We start from the raw sequence: 15,850 nt of genomic DNA on the forward strand, positions 1-15,850 counted from the left end.
TTTGTTTTAATTTTTTTTTTAAAATTATTTTAAAAATTATTTAAAAAACATTTTAAAAATTCTTTCAAAAATAATTTAAAAATCTTTTCAAAAATCTTTTAAAAATTATTTAAAATTTTTTAAAAATCCTTTTAAAAATTATTTAAAAATATTTTAAAATTCTCCAAAAAATTATTTAAAAGTATTTTCAAAATTATTTTAACATCATTTAAAAATTCATTTAAAAATTATTTAAAAAAACATTTTAAAAATTATTTAAAAATCAACTCAAAATTCTTCGAAAAATTATTTAAAAATCTTTTCAAAATTGTTTTATAAATTATTTGGAAAATATTTTAAAAATTCTTTTTAAAATGATTTAAAAATATTTTCAAAATTCTTCTAAATTACTTAAAAAATTCTTTAAAAAACATTTTAAAAATTCGTTTAAAATTATTTAAAAATCTTTTAAAAATTATTTAAAAAACTTTTTAAAAATTCTTTTAAAAATCATTAAAAAACTCTATTAAAAATTATTTTAAAAAATATTTATAAATTCATTTAAAAATTATTTAAAAATATTTTCTAAATTCTTTTAAAATTTATTTAAAAAATTCTTTAAAAAATTATTTTAAATCTTTTCAAAATTCTTTTAAATTATTTAAAAAATTCTTTAAAAATCTTTAAAAAAATTCTTTTAAAAATTAATTAAAAAAACATTTTAAAAATTATTTAAAAATCTTTTCAAAAATCTTTTAAAAACTATTTAAATTTTTTTAAAAAAATTCTTTTTATAATTATTTAAAATTATTTTTAAAAGTCTTTCAAAAATTATTAAAAAAATTCTTTTAAAAATATTTTAAAAATTCATTCAATAATTATTTAAAAAATATTTTAAAAATTATTTTAAATTCTTTTAAAAATTGTTTTAAAAAAATTTCAAATATTCTTTTAAAAATTATTTAAAAATATTTTAAAAAATCATTTTAAAAGTTATTTAAAAATCTTTTAAAAATTATTTTAAAATCTTTTAAAAATTATTTTAAAATCTTTTAAAAATTATTTTAAAATATTTTAAAAATTATTTTAAAATATTTTAAAAAATCTTTTGAAAATTATGTTAAAAAAGCATTTTAAAAAAGCTTTTAAAAACTTCAAAAAAAATTCTTTTAAAATTTATTTAAAAATCTTTTAAAAATTCTTTTTAAAATTATTTAAAATTATTTTAATGATTATTTAAATTTTTTTTTAAAATTCTTTTAAAATTTTTTTAAAAATCTTTTAAAAAAAATCTTGTAAAAATGATTTAAAATAATTTTAATAATAATTTAAAAATTATTTAAAAAATTCTTTTAAAATCTTTTAAAAATTCTCTTAACAATTATTTTAACTTAAAAACTATTTTTAATAAATTTAAAATTAAATGTTAAAAATTATATTTTAAACAAAAATTATTTTGAAAAATTAAAATTAAAAATTAATAAAATGTTAAAAGATAAACCTTTAAGGAAATATAATTTAAACAATTTAATTAATTTAAAATTAAAAATTATTTAAAACTTAAAATTAAATAAAATATTTTAAAATTAATTTAAATTTAATTAATTTAAAATTAAAAATTTAAATTTAAAATTATAAATTAAACTTAAATCTTAACTAAAACTCAAATCGGATAATAATTTTGCTCAAAAATATTTGGTATTTTTAAAACTAACATATTCGATCTAAAAATTATTTTAAAAACAGTTTAATTAAAATTATTTTAAAAGGACAAAATTTTAATTTAACCTAAGGTATTGGTAAAATTTATTTTAACTTAAAAACTATTTTAAAAGTTATTTTAAACTAACTTAATCGAAACTAAAACTAAAATTAAAAATCAAATTTAAAATCATATTAAATTAAATTAATACTGATTAAATTAAATTTTAAATTTACTAAACTAAATTAAACTAATTAAATTTTGTTAAACTTAAAACTTAAATTTAAAATGAAAATTAACTTTTAAATTAAATTTAATTAAGTTAAACTTAAATTAAACACAAACTTAAATTTGAATTAAAATTAAAATTAAAATTAATTCTAAGTCTATGTTACTTAAATATAATTTAACAACTTGAAATTAACAAGTTATTTAATTTACCTAATTCCTAATCTTATTTTAAAAAATTAACAGATTAATTAATCTACTAATTTATTCAACTTTGAATTAATACTGACTACAAACTTAATTAATCCTACTTAAATTAACTTTAAAACAAAAATGAAATAAATATTATAACTAAGATTGTCATTAAATTAACTCAATCAATTAATACAAAATTTAAGCTATTTTAAACAAATAAGTATTAAATTAGTAATAAATTATTTTAATATACCTAAATCTAAAATTAATTATCTTTTAGACTAGTTGTTTAATAAATGAGCAATTATACCAAGTATATACAGATAATTATTTAGGAAAATATTACTAACCCTAAATCCCCTAGAACACTTAGGTACCCAAATCCTAGTGTTGACTTCAGGGGGAGTGTTGACTTCAGAGAGAGTGTTGACTTCAGGGGGAGTGTTGTCGTCAGGGGTGGTGTTCTTAAGAATTATGTTTGTAAAATCTTTTGAAAAATTATTTTTGTAAAAATATTTGAAAAATCTATAAATACGAAAATATTTTGAATAACCTTCTCACGCTTTATTTGAAAAATATTCTTAAAATATTTTCAAAATTTTTTTAATCATCTTGAAAACTATTTTACAAATTTATTATATATATATATATATATATATAACTCTATGTTTTTCAAAAATCATTACAACTTAACATATTTTGAAAAATTATTTTGTTACTTAGCAAACATTTCAAAACTTAAGTTGACAAGGTCTTCTTAAAAGGTTTTGGTGCACAATCACTTTCAATTTTTTTTTGAAAATGTTTTGAAAACTCACCTTCAAACTTTGTGTTCTTTTAATTTGGATTAACCCCCTAGACACATAGGAAGTTTTACTTGTGGTTAACAAGAAATCATAAGAATGTGTCAAGTTAAGGGGGAGCCATGATTGAAAGACTAAAAGTAATCATTAAAAATTACTTTTACAAATCTTTGAAACTAAGTTTGAAAAATTATTTTCATAATCTTTTACAAAGTCTCTCTTTACTTTATAATTTTTTTGTGAAAACATATTGAAAAATATTTTTTTTTAAAAATATACTTAAACTTTCAAAAGTTATTAAATATTTTAAAATATACATTGAAAGGTGTTTCTACAAACACTTTGGAAAGTTTTTTTTGCACATTGTTGGTGCAAAACCTAATAGAAACTAACCTTAAGTTCATATTCTTTTGATGTGTGCCAAAGGGGGAGAGTGATATCTTAAGTTAGAAAAATCTTAAGTTAGAAAAGTTAAAACATTCATAACCTCTCTCACACTTTTTGAATTTCTCAAATCTTGAGAATTAACCCTTCAAAGACCCAAGCCTAACTTAATAAAATTGTCAAACATAAAAAGGGGGAGATTGTTCGTGCAAACGACCTCTAGGATTTCGATGTTTGACAATATAACCAAGGGTTGACCCAAACAGGACTTGATGTTTGGGAGAGAGAAGTCTAGTCAGGACTAGATGACTAGGAAAGGTAAGTCCTAACCAAAGGTTAGGTAAAATGGAAGTCCCGGTGAGTGAAGTCGGACCCTAGTAAGTGAAGCTAGGTGGTGGAAGTCCCGGTGAGTGAATTCGGGCCCTAGTGAGTGAAGCTAGGTGGTGGAAGTCCCGGTGAGTGAAGTCGGGCCCTAGTGAGTGAAGCTAGGTGGATGAAGTCCTAGTGAGTGAAACCAGACTCTAGTGAGTGAAGCTAGGTGGAGGAAGTCCTAGTGAGTGAAGTCAAGCAATGGAAGTCCTAGTGAGTGAAGCTAGGCAACCTTAGGAGGTAACCCTAGGTTATACTTGAATTTTGTTAACACTGTTTTTATCTATTGTGCTAACTCAGTGTTGCAGGGAAGTTCAGTTAGGTCGACGGGCTGACCAGGCAGCTGACACAAAGTCCAGATGGGTAGACAGACTGACCAGACGTCTGGCGGGTAAGTGAAGGTAAGTCACTAGAGGAGAGTGATTGTGAGAACGCGCTCCCGGGAAGGGAACTTAAACGCCGATCCAACTTAAAACCATCTCAGAACTCTAATTTGAGATCTTGACTAAATTCTGGTCTCAATGAGATGGAATCTAATTAATATTTTATTTGATCATAAACTGTGCTAACACTCTGTTTTGCAGGATATATAATTGCCTCGGACTAACGTTTTCTTACAGGAAGGAAGCTGCTGGAAAACAAGGGTCCGGGCGCTCGGAGGCAAACTTTATCCTCGAATGAGCTTCGCCACGTGGAGTACCCTGGTTGGCTCGGGTACGTCACATTCAGGGCGCCCCGTAGGGATCCAGGTGCCCCGAACGTCCTATATAAGGAGGGTGAAGGATGGAGTAGAATAACAACAACGAGATCTTCTATCACGTGCTCTACTGCGCTCCTGCGACGCCACGAGGCTACTCCGACAAAGTGTATTCTGTATTTCTTCTTCTTATTATTATTGTCAGAATTTCTTTTAGCATTTCCTGTAATTCAATAATGTAATACATTTTTGAATTGCTAGTGGTTTGCCAAACGAAAGCACTCGACGAGTGCGGGCCTTGGAGTAGGAGTCGACAAAGGCTCCGAACCAAGTAAAACAAACCTTGTTAGCATTGTTGTCTTTTGATTTTTCTGCTGTGTACTCTCATTAATTTTTTAAATCGATATTCACCCCCCCTCTATCGAATTCACGATCCAACAAAATGGACGTCAAATCTGCCTTTTAAATAGACTGATAAAAGAAGAAGTCTAGGTAGGACAACCACCTGGGTTTGAATGTCTAGAACACTCTGACTATGTCTTTAAATTAAAGAAAGTCCTATACAGACTTAAACAAGCACCCAAGGCTTGGTATGAAAGGTTAACCTCTTACCTAATATCCAAAGGGTTTAACTAGGGTCAAATTTGTTGGAACCCCAAGGTGTTTTGATGTGATCAAACAAGCTAAGTTAGGTCCTGCGTTTGTTTAACCCTTGTGTCTAAGTGTGCAGGAGCTTAGGAACACAGGAAGTCGAGCGGAAGACGCGACTAGCGAGAAGGACGGCACGGGGAGAGAGCTGACGGGCTCGGTGCGTCCGAGGGATGAGGTGACCGCGGAAGAGTATACCGGTGGACGAGAAGAACGTGCGCGGCGTTCGAGGGACGAGAAACCGGGAAGGAAGGCTGCTCGAGGAGAAGGCCGGAACTTGGGTTTGGGTGAGCCCTATTCCAGATGGCCGAGATCACCCAAGCTAGCGGAGCCGGAGCAAACAAGACCCAGACCGAGACGAGCTGAACCGGAGGCGAGAAAGTCAACGTTGTTGACTTTGGGCTCCAGGGCGCCCGGAACCCTTCCGGGCGCCCGGACCTGGATTTTGACCAGGATCGCGTCAAACGCGATCTGATCGTTGGGGGATAAAATTTTATCCCCCCCAGGGCGCCCGGAACCCATTCGGGGCGCCCCGACTAGTGCTATAAATATAGCACTGATCTGCACAGTCAGTACAACTCACTTGTAATCAATTCTTTCTGTGCTTTCAGTTGTGTTCTTTTCATTTGTGCTGTAATGTTGCAAAGAGGCTTCTCTGCCCAGAGGAGATCATAGTGCACTTATTTTCCTTGGATTAGCAATCCTCTGATTGCAAACCAAGTAAATCTCTGGTGTATGATTTCTTTACTTAGTCTCTACTTTTTATTACAAGTGTTTATAATATAGTTGAAATCCGAGAAAAGTTCGAGTTTATTTTGTAGGGCAATTCACCCCTCCCCTCTTGTCGGCCTCCAAAGGGACCTACAAGTGGTATCAGAGCAAGGCGCTTCAGGAGGACTAACCGCCGATCGAAGCAACAAGATGGCCAGACCAAGCATCGTCCCACCAAAATTCGAGGGGAACTTCGCAGACTGGAAGCGTCGTATGGAGGTATTCCTAAGAACTGATTTCGAAATTCGGTTTATAATGAAGTATGGTTTTTTAGCTCCGACGAATCAAGATGGAAAAGAAAAAGAAGAGAGCAATTGGACAAAGAAAGAGCAGAGTGAATCTGTAGCAAATAGCCGTGCGAAATATCATCTGCTGAGTGTGTTACCACCTCAAGAGGTCAACCGCATCGGAAGCTATTCATCTGCTAAAGAACTCTAGGAGAAGTTCCTGGAACTCCATGAAGGCACGTCTGAAGCGAAGCTCGCTAGAAGAGACATCCTCCGGAACAAGTTGATGAACATTCGTCTGGAAAAAAGTGAGAAGGTAGCCAATCTACACGCAAAGGTAAAAGAACTGATTACTGATCTCGAGAACCTCGGAGAAACGGTAATAAATCGAGACAGCATACGCTACGCACTCAACGCATTTCCCAGAACTCCAGAGTGGACGTCAATCATCGACGGCTACTACATCTCAAAGGACCTGGAGGTAAGTACATTAGAGGAATGTTTTTCTACCCTTGAATTACACGAAACTAGATGTGCAGAGACGTCAAAGGACACAACCCAGACTATGGCGCTGAACGCAACCAACAAGGATGAACCCGAGTCAGACTCCGAAGACGATCAAGAAGCGTACATGGTAAGAAACTTTAAAAAGTTTTTTAGATCTAATAAATTTAAAATGTAGAATAAAAAGAATCAAAAAGGTAGAAGAAAGATGTGGTGCTACCAGTGTCAGAAGGAGGGACACCTAAGGGAAGACTGCCCAGAACTCAAGAAGGTCAAAATGAAGACACCCAAGAAACACAACCTAAAAGCAACTTGGGACGACACTTCTTCATCCGAATCAGAAGCTTAAGAATATGCGGGGATTGCACTGATGGCAAGCTAGGAAGGACAAAGTACATCAGAACCCAACATCGATGAAGGGGGAGCGACCTTAGATGGAAGTAGCGAAGCAGGGGGAGATTCAGGCTTTAAGTCTTATATGGTAAGTGAGGTATGCCTCTTACCCCCTGATGAACTTTACTTTGGTATTAAGGCAATGGCTAAATCCATGTATAAATTAGAAAATAAAAATACCAAATTAGAAAATGAAATTCTAGAAACAAAAAGAATTTTGGCAAAATCATGTCTTATAGAGGATTTTGAAAACTTGAAAATTGAAAATGAAAAACTAAAAGAAGAAATAAAAATATTAAAAAAATCCAATGGTTCAAATATTTCTAATTTTAGAAATTATAGAGGTTTAAATTGGTATTATAAATTTCATCAAAGTCAAATTAGAAATATATCAAAAATCTATGTACCTAGGAAATACTTGGTTAATCCTGTAGGTAGGAACCTCTACTGGGTTCCAAAAATCGGTTTAATTTAAAATTAAAATCAGACTTAGCATTTTCAGTAAGGAAATTAAACAACTAATTTCATTATGAGGCTTTGTCTAAGGAAGTGGTTGTTGCTCCAATAACCAAGAAGGCCTAGTGCCTCGCCACGACCTGGAAGCCAAGTATCGAAATGAAAAGTTTAATTGACTAACTGAAAAAGCATTAATTTAAATTACTTAATGCTTTAAAAGAGTTATTCAATTTGTGTTAGAAAATATTTAAAATTTTTAACTTGACTTAGAAATTTTTTTATTATCTTAGAAATTTTTTTATGAAAATTGACTTAGAAATTTTTTTTTATATGAAAGTTATCTTAGAATTTTTTTTATGATAATATTGCCTTATAATTTTTCTTAAAATTGACTTAGAATTGTTTCTTATGAATATTAACTTAGAATTTTTTTTATCTGAAAAATGTTTTACTTAAATTTTTCTCAAAAGAAAAATTCTGAAGAGTGTCTTTACTTAGACATTTTTAAATATTTTACACTGAAAGTTTTTGTTTGAATTTACCTTTGACTTGTTTATAACCCCAATTTTTATGTGATCAAAGGGGGAGAGGTATGTTAAGTCTAGGGGGAGGTAATATAATTTTTCAATTGAAAAATATTTGGACTTATTTGAATATAAATTGTTTTTATTGCATATGTTTACCCTAACTTAACTTGAGTTGCTCACATCAAAAAGGGGGAGATTGTTGAAACTCCAAGGTGTTTTGATGTGATCAAACAAGCTAAGTTAGGTCCTGCATTTGTTTAACCCTTGTGTCTAAGTGTGCAGGAGCTTAGGAACACAGGAAGTCGAGCGGAAGACGCGGCTAGCGAGAAGGACGACACAGGAGAGAGCCGACGGGCTCGGTGCGTCCGAGGGACGAGGTGACCGCGGAAGAGTACACCGGTGGACGAGAAGAACGTGTGCGACGTTCGAGGGATGAGAAACCGGGAAGGAAGGCTGCTCGAGGAGAAGGCCGGAACTTGGGTTCGGGTGAGCCCTATTCCGGATGGCCGAGATCACCCAAGCTAGCGGAGCCGGAGCGAACAAGACCCTGACCGAGACGAGCTGAACCGGAGGCGAGAAAGTCAATGTTGTTGACTTTGGGCTCCGGGGCGCCCGGAGCAGTCCGGGGCGCCCGGAGCCCTCCGGGGCGCCCGGAACCCTTCCGGGCGCCCGGACCTGGATTTTGACCAGGATCGCGTCAAACGCGATCTGATCGTTGGGGGATAAAATTTTATCCCCCCAGGTCGCCCGGAACCCATTCGGGGCGCCCCGACCAGTGCTATAAATATAGCACTGATCTGCACAGTCAGTACAACTCACTTGTAATCAATTCTTTCTGTGCTTTCAGTTGTGTTATTTTCATTTGTGCTGTCAACGTTGTAAAGAGGCTTCTCCACCCAGAGGAGATCATAGTGCGCTTACTTTCCTTGGATTAGCAATCCTCTGATTGCAAACCAAGTAAATTTCTTTACTTAGTCTCTACTTTTTATTACAAGTGTTTATGATATAGTTGAAATCCGAGAAAGGTTCGAGTTTTATTTTGTAGGGCAATTCACCCCTCCCCTCTTGCCGGCCTCCAAAGGGACCTATAAAATTGACCCAACCCTATTCGTTAAATTAATAAAAAAGAACATATTTATAGCCCAAATTGTTAGACTTTCGAGCCACAAAAATCATTTTTTGCGTTGTGGAAACCTCGAAGCTAGCCACGGATTCGTGCGAAGATAAATAAAAATTCATGTACATGTTTGTCTACATTAGATCTACCTTAGATCTACATGAAAAAGAAGTATTACCCTTTTAGCGATGTCCTTCGCTTATCCCGCTCGTCCAAATGGTTGCCGGATCTCGTAGAGTGTCAAGTGTACACTCCTCTGCATGTATCCACATGGACAAAAGGTGTATAAAACCACTTAAAGTGTGCTAGCACTCTTGAGAGGTCTCACCAATGGAGGAGAAGGAGAGAAGAAGAAGAGAGGAAGAAGAAGAAGCCTTGAATTGCCTTGATTCAATGTGGTCGGTCACTTATTAGAGCTCTTATATCTCCATGTAATACCAAGAGTCATGGATCTTGGTCTTTCTCATGAGGTGGCACACAATGATGTAGCCTTGATGATGTGGAACATCATCATTGGCCGGCCCATGCCAAGTCACAATGAGGTAACATTTGGTCAAGTCAAACTTGACCCTTCATCTTTCCCCTCAAGTCAAGTCAAACTTGACCTCTTATCTCCCATGGTTGATCAAATCTAACCTTTGATTCAAATCAATTTAATTTAATGAATCTCTATTCATTGGTTTAAATTGATTCAATGAATCATAGTCTAAATTAGACTCATTCGACACATGAATCAAATTGAGTCCAACTCAATTATTCTAATCTAGATTACTCTTAATCCAATTTGGTTCATCACATGAACCTAATCCTCTTCGTCCATCATATGAACCTAATCTCCATCTAACTGCCCTTTGTGTGTGACCCTATAGGTTCTTGTAATGTTGGCAATGCTCCTAAACCCATTTAGAAACATAAGTAATGAGCGGTATCTAGCAACACATCATTACTACCCAAGTTACAAGAATGTTGAGATCCAACATCACCATTGTGACTACTAATTGTGACTCTTACAATATGTGACAATGTCCTTCTATCCTTGACATCTAAATTGATCAATTGAGGCATAGACCGTGTCATCCTCTAATCAATTTATGTCTTGAACTCTAAGTAGACTCACTCTAATCAAATGAGTTCAATATCTCATATTGACCTATTTGGGCATGGCCATGCACTTAGTGGTCTCACTCTATCAAGAATCATGATGTCACCCCCGTCATATAGGCGGGATAGATCCCATTTACATCACTCACATCCCTCCACATAATTTATTACATACCCAGTAGTCGCCTTTATAGTCCACCCATTTACGGGTGACGTTTGACGAAGCCAAAGTATGCAACTCCTTATGTAGGGAACCATGGTGACTTCAGGTCCAAGAACTGATAGACATACTAATAGTCACATGAGAAAGTATATGACACTCATATAACGATCCATGATACTTTCTCATGGCGGGTCATTCAGTATACATTCTCCATTGTATACTCATGTGTCAACTTGATATCTAATATCCATGAATTGTGAGATCAAGTCATCGAGTTGACCTACATGCTAGTCTCATCACATTAACATTGTCCCTGAATGTTAATACTTGACTAGGAATGATTAAGAGTAGTGCTCTCTATATCATCTCATTATCAATTCAACCAATCGATTGATATAGATAAGAACTTTCTACTCAAGGACGCTATTATACTCAGTTATTTGGCACCAATACAAGTAAGTATAATAACCATAAAGAAATGCCTTTATAAATATATATAGAAATATGATACATCGAGTCCATACAACAATCATCACATGATCGGCTCTAGGGCTCTCACTAACACAAATATATGTAGATGATATAATTTTTGGCTCGACTAATTCAGAATTTTGAGAAAAATTCACAAATTTAATGGAACAAGAATTTGAAATGAGTTTGGTAGGAAAATTAAGTTACTTTTTAGGATTGTAAATCAAATAAACAAATGAGGGAAATTATATTTATCAGCAAAAATATACCAAAGAATTACTTAAAAATCTGGGATGAAAAATACTAAAGAAATAAAAACACCTATTGCAGTTAACACTATTCTAGACAACGACCCAAATGGAAAACCAATTGACTTAAAATACTATAGGAGTGCCATAGGTAACCTACTGTACTTAACTGCAAGTCGACCCGATATTTTATTTGCAGTGAGTATATGTGCTAGAAACCAAATCTGTGCTAAAGAATCTTATTTGACTCAAGTCAAAAGAATCTTTAGATACCTTAAAGGAACAACAAATGTAGGAATTTGGTATCCTAGAACTAACATTTTTAAATTAATAGGGTACTCTGACTCAGATTATGCTGGGTGCAAATTAGACCGCAAGAGCACAAGTGGTGGATGTCAACTACTAGGTCAATCACTTGTCAGCTGGTTTAGTAGAAAGCAACACTGTGTTGCTCTATCTAAAACTGAGTCAGAATATATAGCCATAGGAGAATGCGTTGCCCAACTATTATGAATGATGCACACTTTAAAAGACTTTAACTTAAACCTTACAAATGTAAAAGTATTAATTGATAATATTAGCTCAATTAATTTAACAAAAAATCCTGTGCATCATTCCAAAACCAAATACATTGAAATTAGGCACCACTTTATCAGGGATCATGCCACTAAAGGAGACATTGAACTCAAGTACATTGAGTCCAAATCTAATTTAGCTGACATATTTACTAAACCCCTCCCTGAAAGTGAGTTTAGTAATCTACGTAGAAAATTAGGGATGTGTTTAATAGACTAGGACTCTTAAATTGCAAAAATTGTTTCAAAAATAGTATTTTCTGTTGGTCCCCGTGGGTGTTTTGATGTGATCAACCAAGTTGGTTAGGTCCTGCTGTATTTGATTCCTGTGTCTGAGTGTGCAGGAGCTTAGGAGCACAGGAAGTCGAGCGGAAGACGTAGCTAGCGAGAAGGACGACACGGGAAAGGAGCCGATGGGCTCGGTGCGTCCGAAGGACAAGAGAGCTGCGGAAGAGTACTCCGGTGGGCGTGAAGAGCGTTCGCGGCGTTCGCGGCGTTCGAGGGACGTTAGGCCGGGACGGAAGGCTACTCAAGGAGAAGGCCGGGCATTGGGTTCGGGTGAGCCCTATTCCGGTTGGCCGTAATCACCCAAAAGAATGGAGCATAGGAAGCCAACGCAAAAGAGCTGGAAAAGAAGTTGTGCTGGATAAACAACTCAAGGCACCTTCAAGTTGCCTTGAAGGCACCTTCAAGGCTGATGAAGGCGCCTTAAGCCTGGTTACACAGACCGTTTACGCAACGGATAAAGTTTTATCTGCTGACCGAGCTGGAGACGCCTTAAACCTTGTTGAAGGCGCCTTGAACCCTCGGGTTAGGATTTCCAGGACCTATATAAAGGCTCCTAGAGCTAGGAAATAATCAACAACTCAAGCAATCAATCGTGTAGCTATTCCTAGCAATAGTTCTAAGCTTCCAAAGTGTAAAAGGCTTCTCCGCCTTCAGTAAAGGAGATTCTTTTTAGTGCGCTTCTCATTGTCCTGGATTAACAACCTCCTTGGTTGTAACCAGGTTAAATCCCTGTTTCTTTTCTGTTTACTGCTTTATTACTTTACTGCTTTATTTACTATTGCACTAATTGAGTTGAAAGCATGAGGAGGGTATAGTTTATTTTTGATTTCAGCAATTCACCGCCCTCTTGCCGGCCTCCGCTGCACCTACAAGTGGTATCAGAGCCTGATCGCCTCAGAAGGACTAACCACCAACTGAAGCACTACGATCAAGATGATGGCCGGAGCGAACATCCATCCCCCGAAGTTCGACGGAGACTTCGCCACCTGGAAGCGCAAAATGGAGGTATTTTTTAAAACTGAATTTGACATTCTTTTAATAATGAAATATGGCTATGCAGTTCCGAAAGATAAGGAGGAAAACACCTGGATGAAAAAGGATCAAGTAGATTTCGTCGCCAACGGGAAGGCTGAGTTCCACCTACTCAGCGTTCTGCCGCCTCAGGAGGTAAATCGGATCGGAAGCTACGACTCCGCGAAAGATCTCTGGGAAAATTTCCATGAGCTTCACCAAGGTACCTCCGAAGCAAAGCTAGCGAGACGCGACATCCTCCGGACCCAGTTGACGAACCTTCGGATGAACCAAGGCGAGAAGGTAGCGCAACTCCAAGCGAGGATCAAAGAGCTGATAACTCAACTCAACAACCTTGGAGAAGAAGTAACGAACTGGGACTCGATCCGGTATGCACTCAACGCTTTTCCGAGAACTTCCGATTGGGCCTCCTTAGTAGATGCGTACTACATCTCTAAGGACTTCGAGGTAAGTACTTTAGAACAATTGTTTTCTACTTTTGAACTTCACGAATCTCGAGTTGCAGAGCCCAATGGAGTGGAGAAGACCAGTCAGAACATTGCCTTAAAGGCAAAAATAAACAGTTCTGACTCAGAAGTCTCGGTCGACGAATCCGAAGCGACATTACTGGTAAAACGCTTCAATAAATTTTTTAATACTAATAAGTTTAGATCGCAGAGGCATCAACGAAAGAAAAGAACAATTCGTTGCTACAACTGCAACGAAGAAGGGCATATCAAGGAGGACTGCCCAAAATTGAAGAGCAAACAGAAGGATAAGGAAAGGAGCAAGAATCCAACTCGACCCAAACACAACCTAAAGGCCACGTGGGATGATTCGTCGTCCTCCGAATCAGAAGTCGAAGAATTCTTGGGGATAGCACTGATGGTCAACCATCAGCTAGAAGAAACGTCTAGCTCAGAGATGAGCATCAATGAAGGGGGAGGAACATCAGAAGAAGAAAGCAGCAGTGAAGGGGGAGCGCCACCAGATCAGGTAAGTAAGGTACGCAATCTAACCCCGACTCAGTCTTTTAAATTTATCAAGTCTCTGTCCAAAGAATTAGATCAATTAGAAAAAGAAAATAGTGAATTGAAATTGATCCTTGCAAAAGCATGTCCAGTAGAAATGTATGATAATTTAAAGTTAGAAAATGAAAAATTAAAAGTTGAAATTGAGAAATTGAAATATCATGATGCATGCTTAAATAAATTTCCTAAATAAAAATTAAAAATTTATGAAAAATTAAATTGGTACATTAGAAAACACCAGGGTCAACTTAGAAAAGTGCCTAAAAATCATGTACCCCCTATGTTTTTGACCAACCCTGTAGGAAGGAACCTTTATTGGGTTCCAAAATATTTGTTAGTTTAAATTTCACTTTTGGTTAAAAGCTTACAGTGAGAAAATTAAACATTGAAATTCTTTATGGAAGCTTTGTCTAAGGAAGTGGTTGTTGCTCCAATAACCAAGAAGGTCTAGTGCCTCGCCACGACCTGGAAGCTAAAATATTGAAAGAAAATGTTTAATTAACTTTCTGAAAAAGCATTAAACAAGAATTAAATAATGCTTTGAAAGTTTTTCAAATATTTTTGAAAAATTCTAAAAAATCGATTTTGACTTAGAAATTATTATGAAAAAATCATAGATTTTTTTTCTTTAAATCTCAGATATTTTTACTAAGAATTATTTAAAAAAAATAGAAATTTTTACTTAGAATTTTTTTTTTAAAAAATAGAAATTCTTTAACCTCATTTTTACTTAGAAATTTTTTGAAAAATTCAATTTCTGAGATATCAATTTTATTAAATAGAAATTTTATCTAAAGTTAATTTTTTTTCTTTTCTTTTTAAAATATTTTTTAAGTTTTCACCCCATTTTTGCTGTGATCAAAGGGGGAGAGAAAGGTTACAAGTTAAGGGGGAGTAAGAAAGTTTAAAATTTTAATATTTTTCTAAAATGTGTTACAATTTTATTTATTGCAAAACTTATGCTTAACATGCTAGTTTAGTAATTTTTTTTTAAAATTACTTTTTGTGTCTATTTTTTCCCTGACTTGAACTTGGGTTGATGTACATCAAAAAGGGGGAGATTGTTGGTCCCCGTGGGTGTTTTGATATGATCAACCAAGTTGGTTAGGTCCTGTTGTGTTTGATCCTTGTGTCTGAGTGTGCAGGAGCTTAGGAGCACAGGAAGTCGAGCGGAAGACGTAGCTAGTGAGAAGGACGACACGGGAAAGGAGCTGACGGGCTCGGTGCGTCCGAAGGACGAGAGAGCTGCGGAAGAGTACTCCGGTGGGCGTGAAGAGCGTGCGCGGTGTTCGAGGGACATTAAGCCGGGACGGAAGGCTGCTTGAGGAGAAGGCAGGGAATTGGGTTCGGGTGAGCCCTATTCCGGTTGGCCGCAATCACCCAAAAGAACGGAGCATAGGAAGCCAACGCAAAAGAGCTGGAAAAGAAGCTGTGCTGGATAAACAGCTCAAGGCGCCTTCAAGCTGCCTTGAAGGTGCCTTCAGCTTGAAGGCGCCTTAAGCCTGGTCACACAGACCGTTTGCGCAGCGGATAAAGTTTTATCCGTTGATCGAGCTGGAGGCGCCTTAAACCTTGTTGAAGGCGCCTTAGACCCTCGGGATAGGATTTCCAGGACCTATATAAAGGCTCCTGGAGCTAGGAAATAATCAACAACTCAAGCAATCAATCGTGTAGCCATTCCTAGCAATAGTTCTAAGCTTCCAAAGTGTAAAAGGCTTCTTCGCCTTCAGTAAAGGAGATTCTTTTTAGTGCGCTTCTCATTGCCCTAGATTAATAACCTCCTTGGTTGTAACTAGGTTAAATCCCTGTTTCTTTTCTGTTTACTGCTTTATTACTTTACTGCTTTATTTACTATTGCACTAATTGAGTTGAAAGCACGAGGAGGGTATAGTTTATTTTTGATTTCAGCAATTCACCCCCTCTTGCCGGCCTCCACTGCACCTACATTTTCAAATTCTAGGA

This window comes from Zingiber officinale, chromosome 3B (assembly GCF_018446385.1).
Source record: "Zingiber officinale cultivar Zhangliang chromosome 3B, Zo_v1.1, whole genome shotgun sequence".
Classification (NCBI taxonomy): Eukaryota; Viridiplantae; Streptophyta; class Magnoliopsida; order Zingiberales; family Zingiberaceae; genus Zingiber; species Zingiber officinale.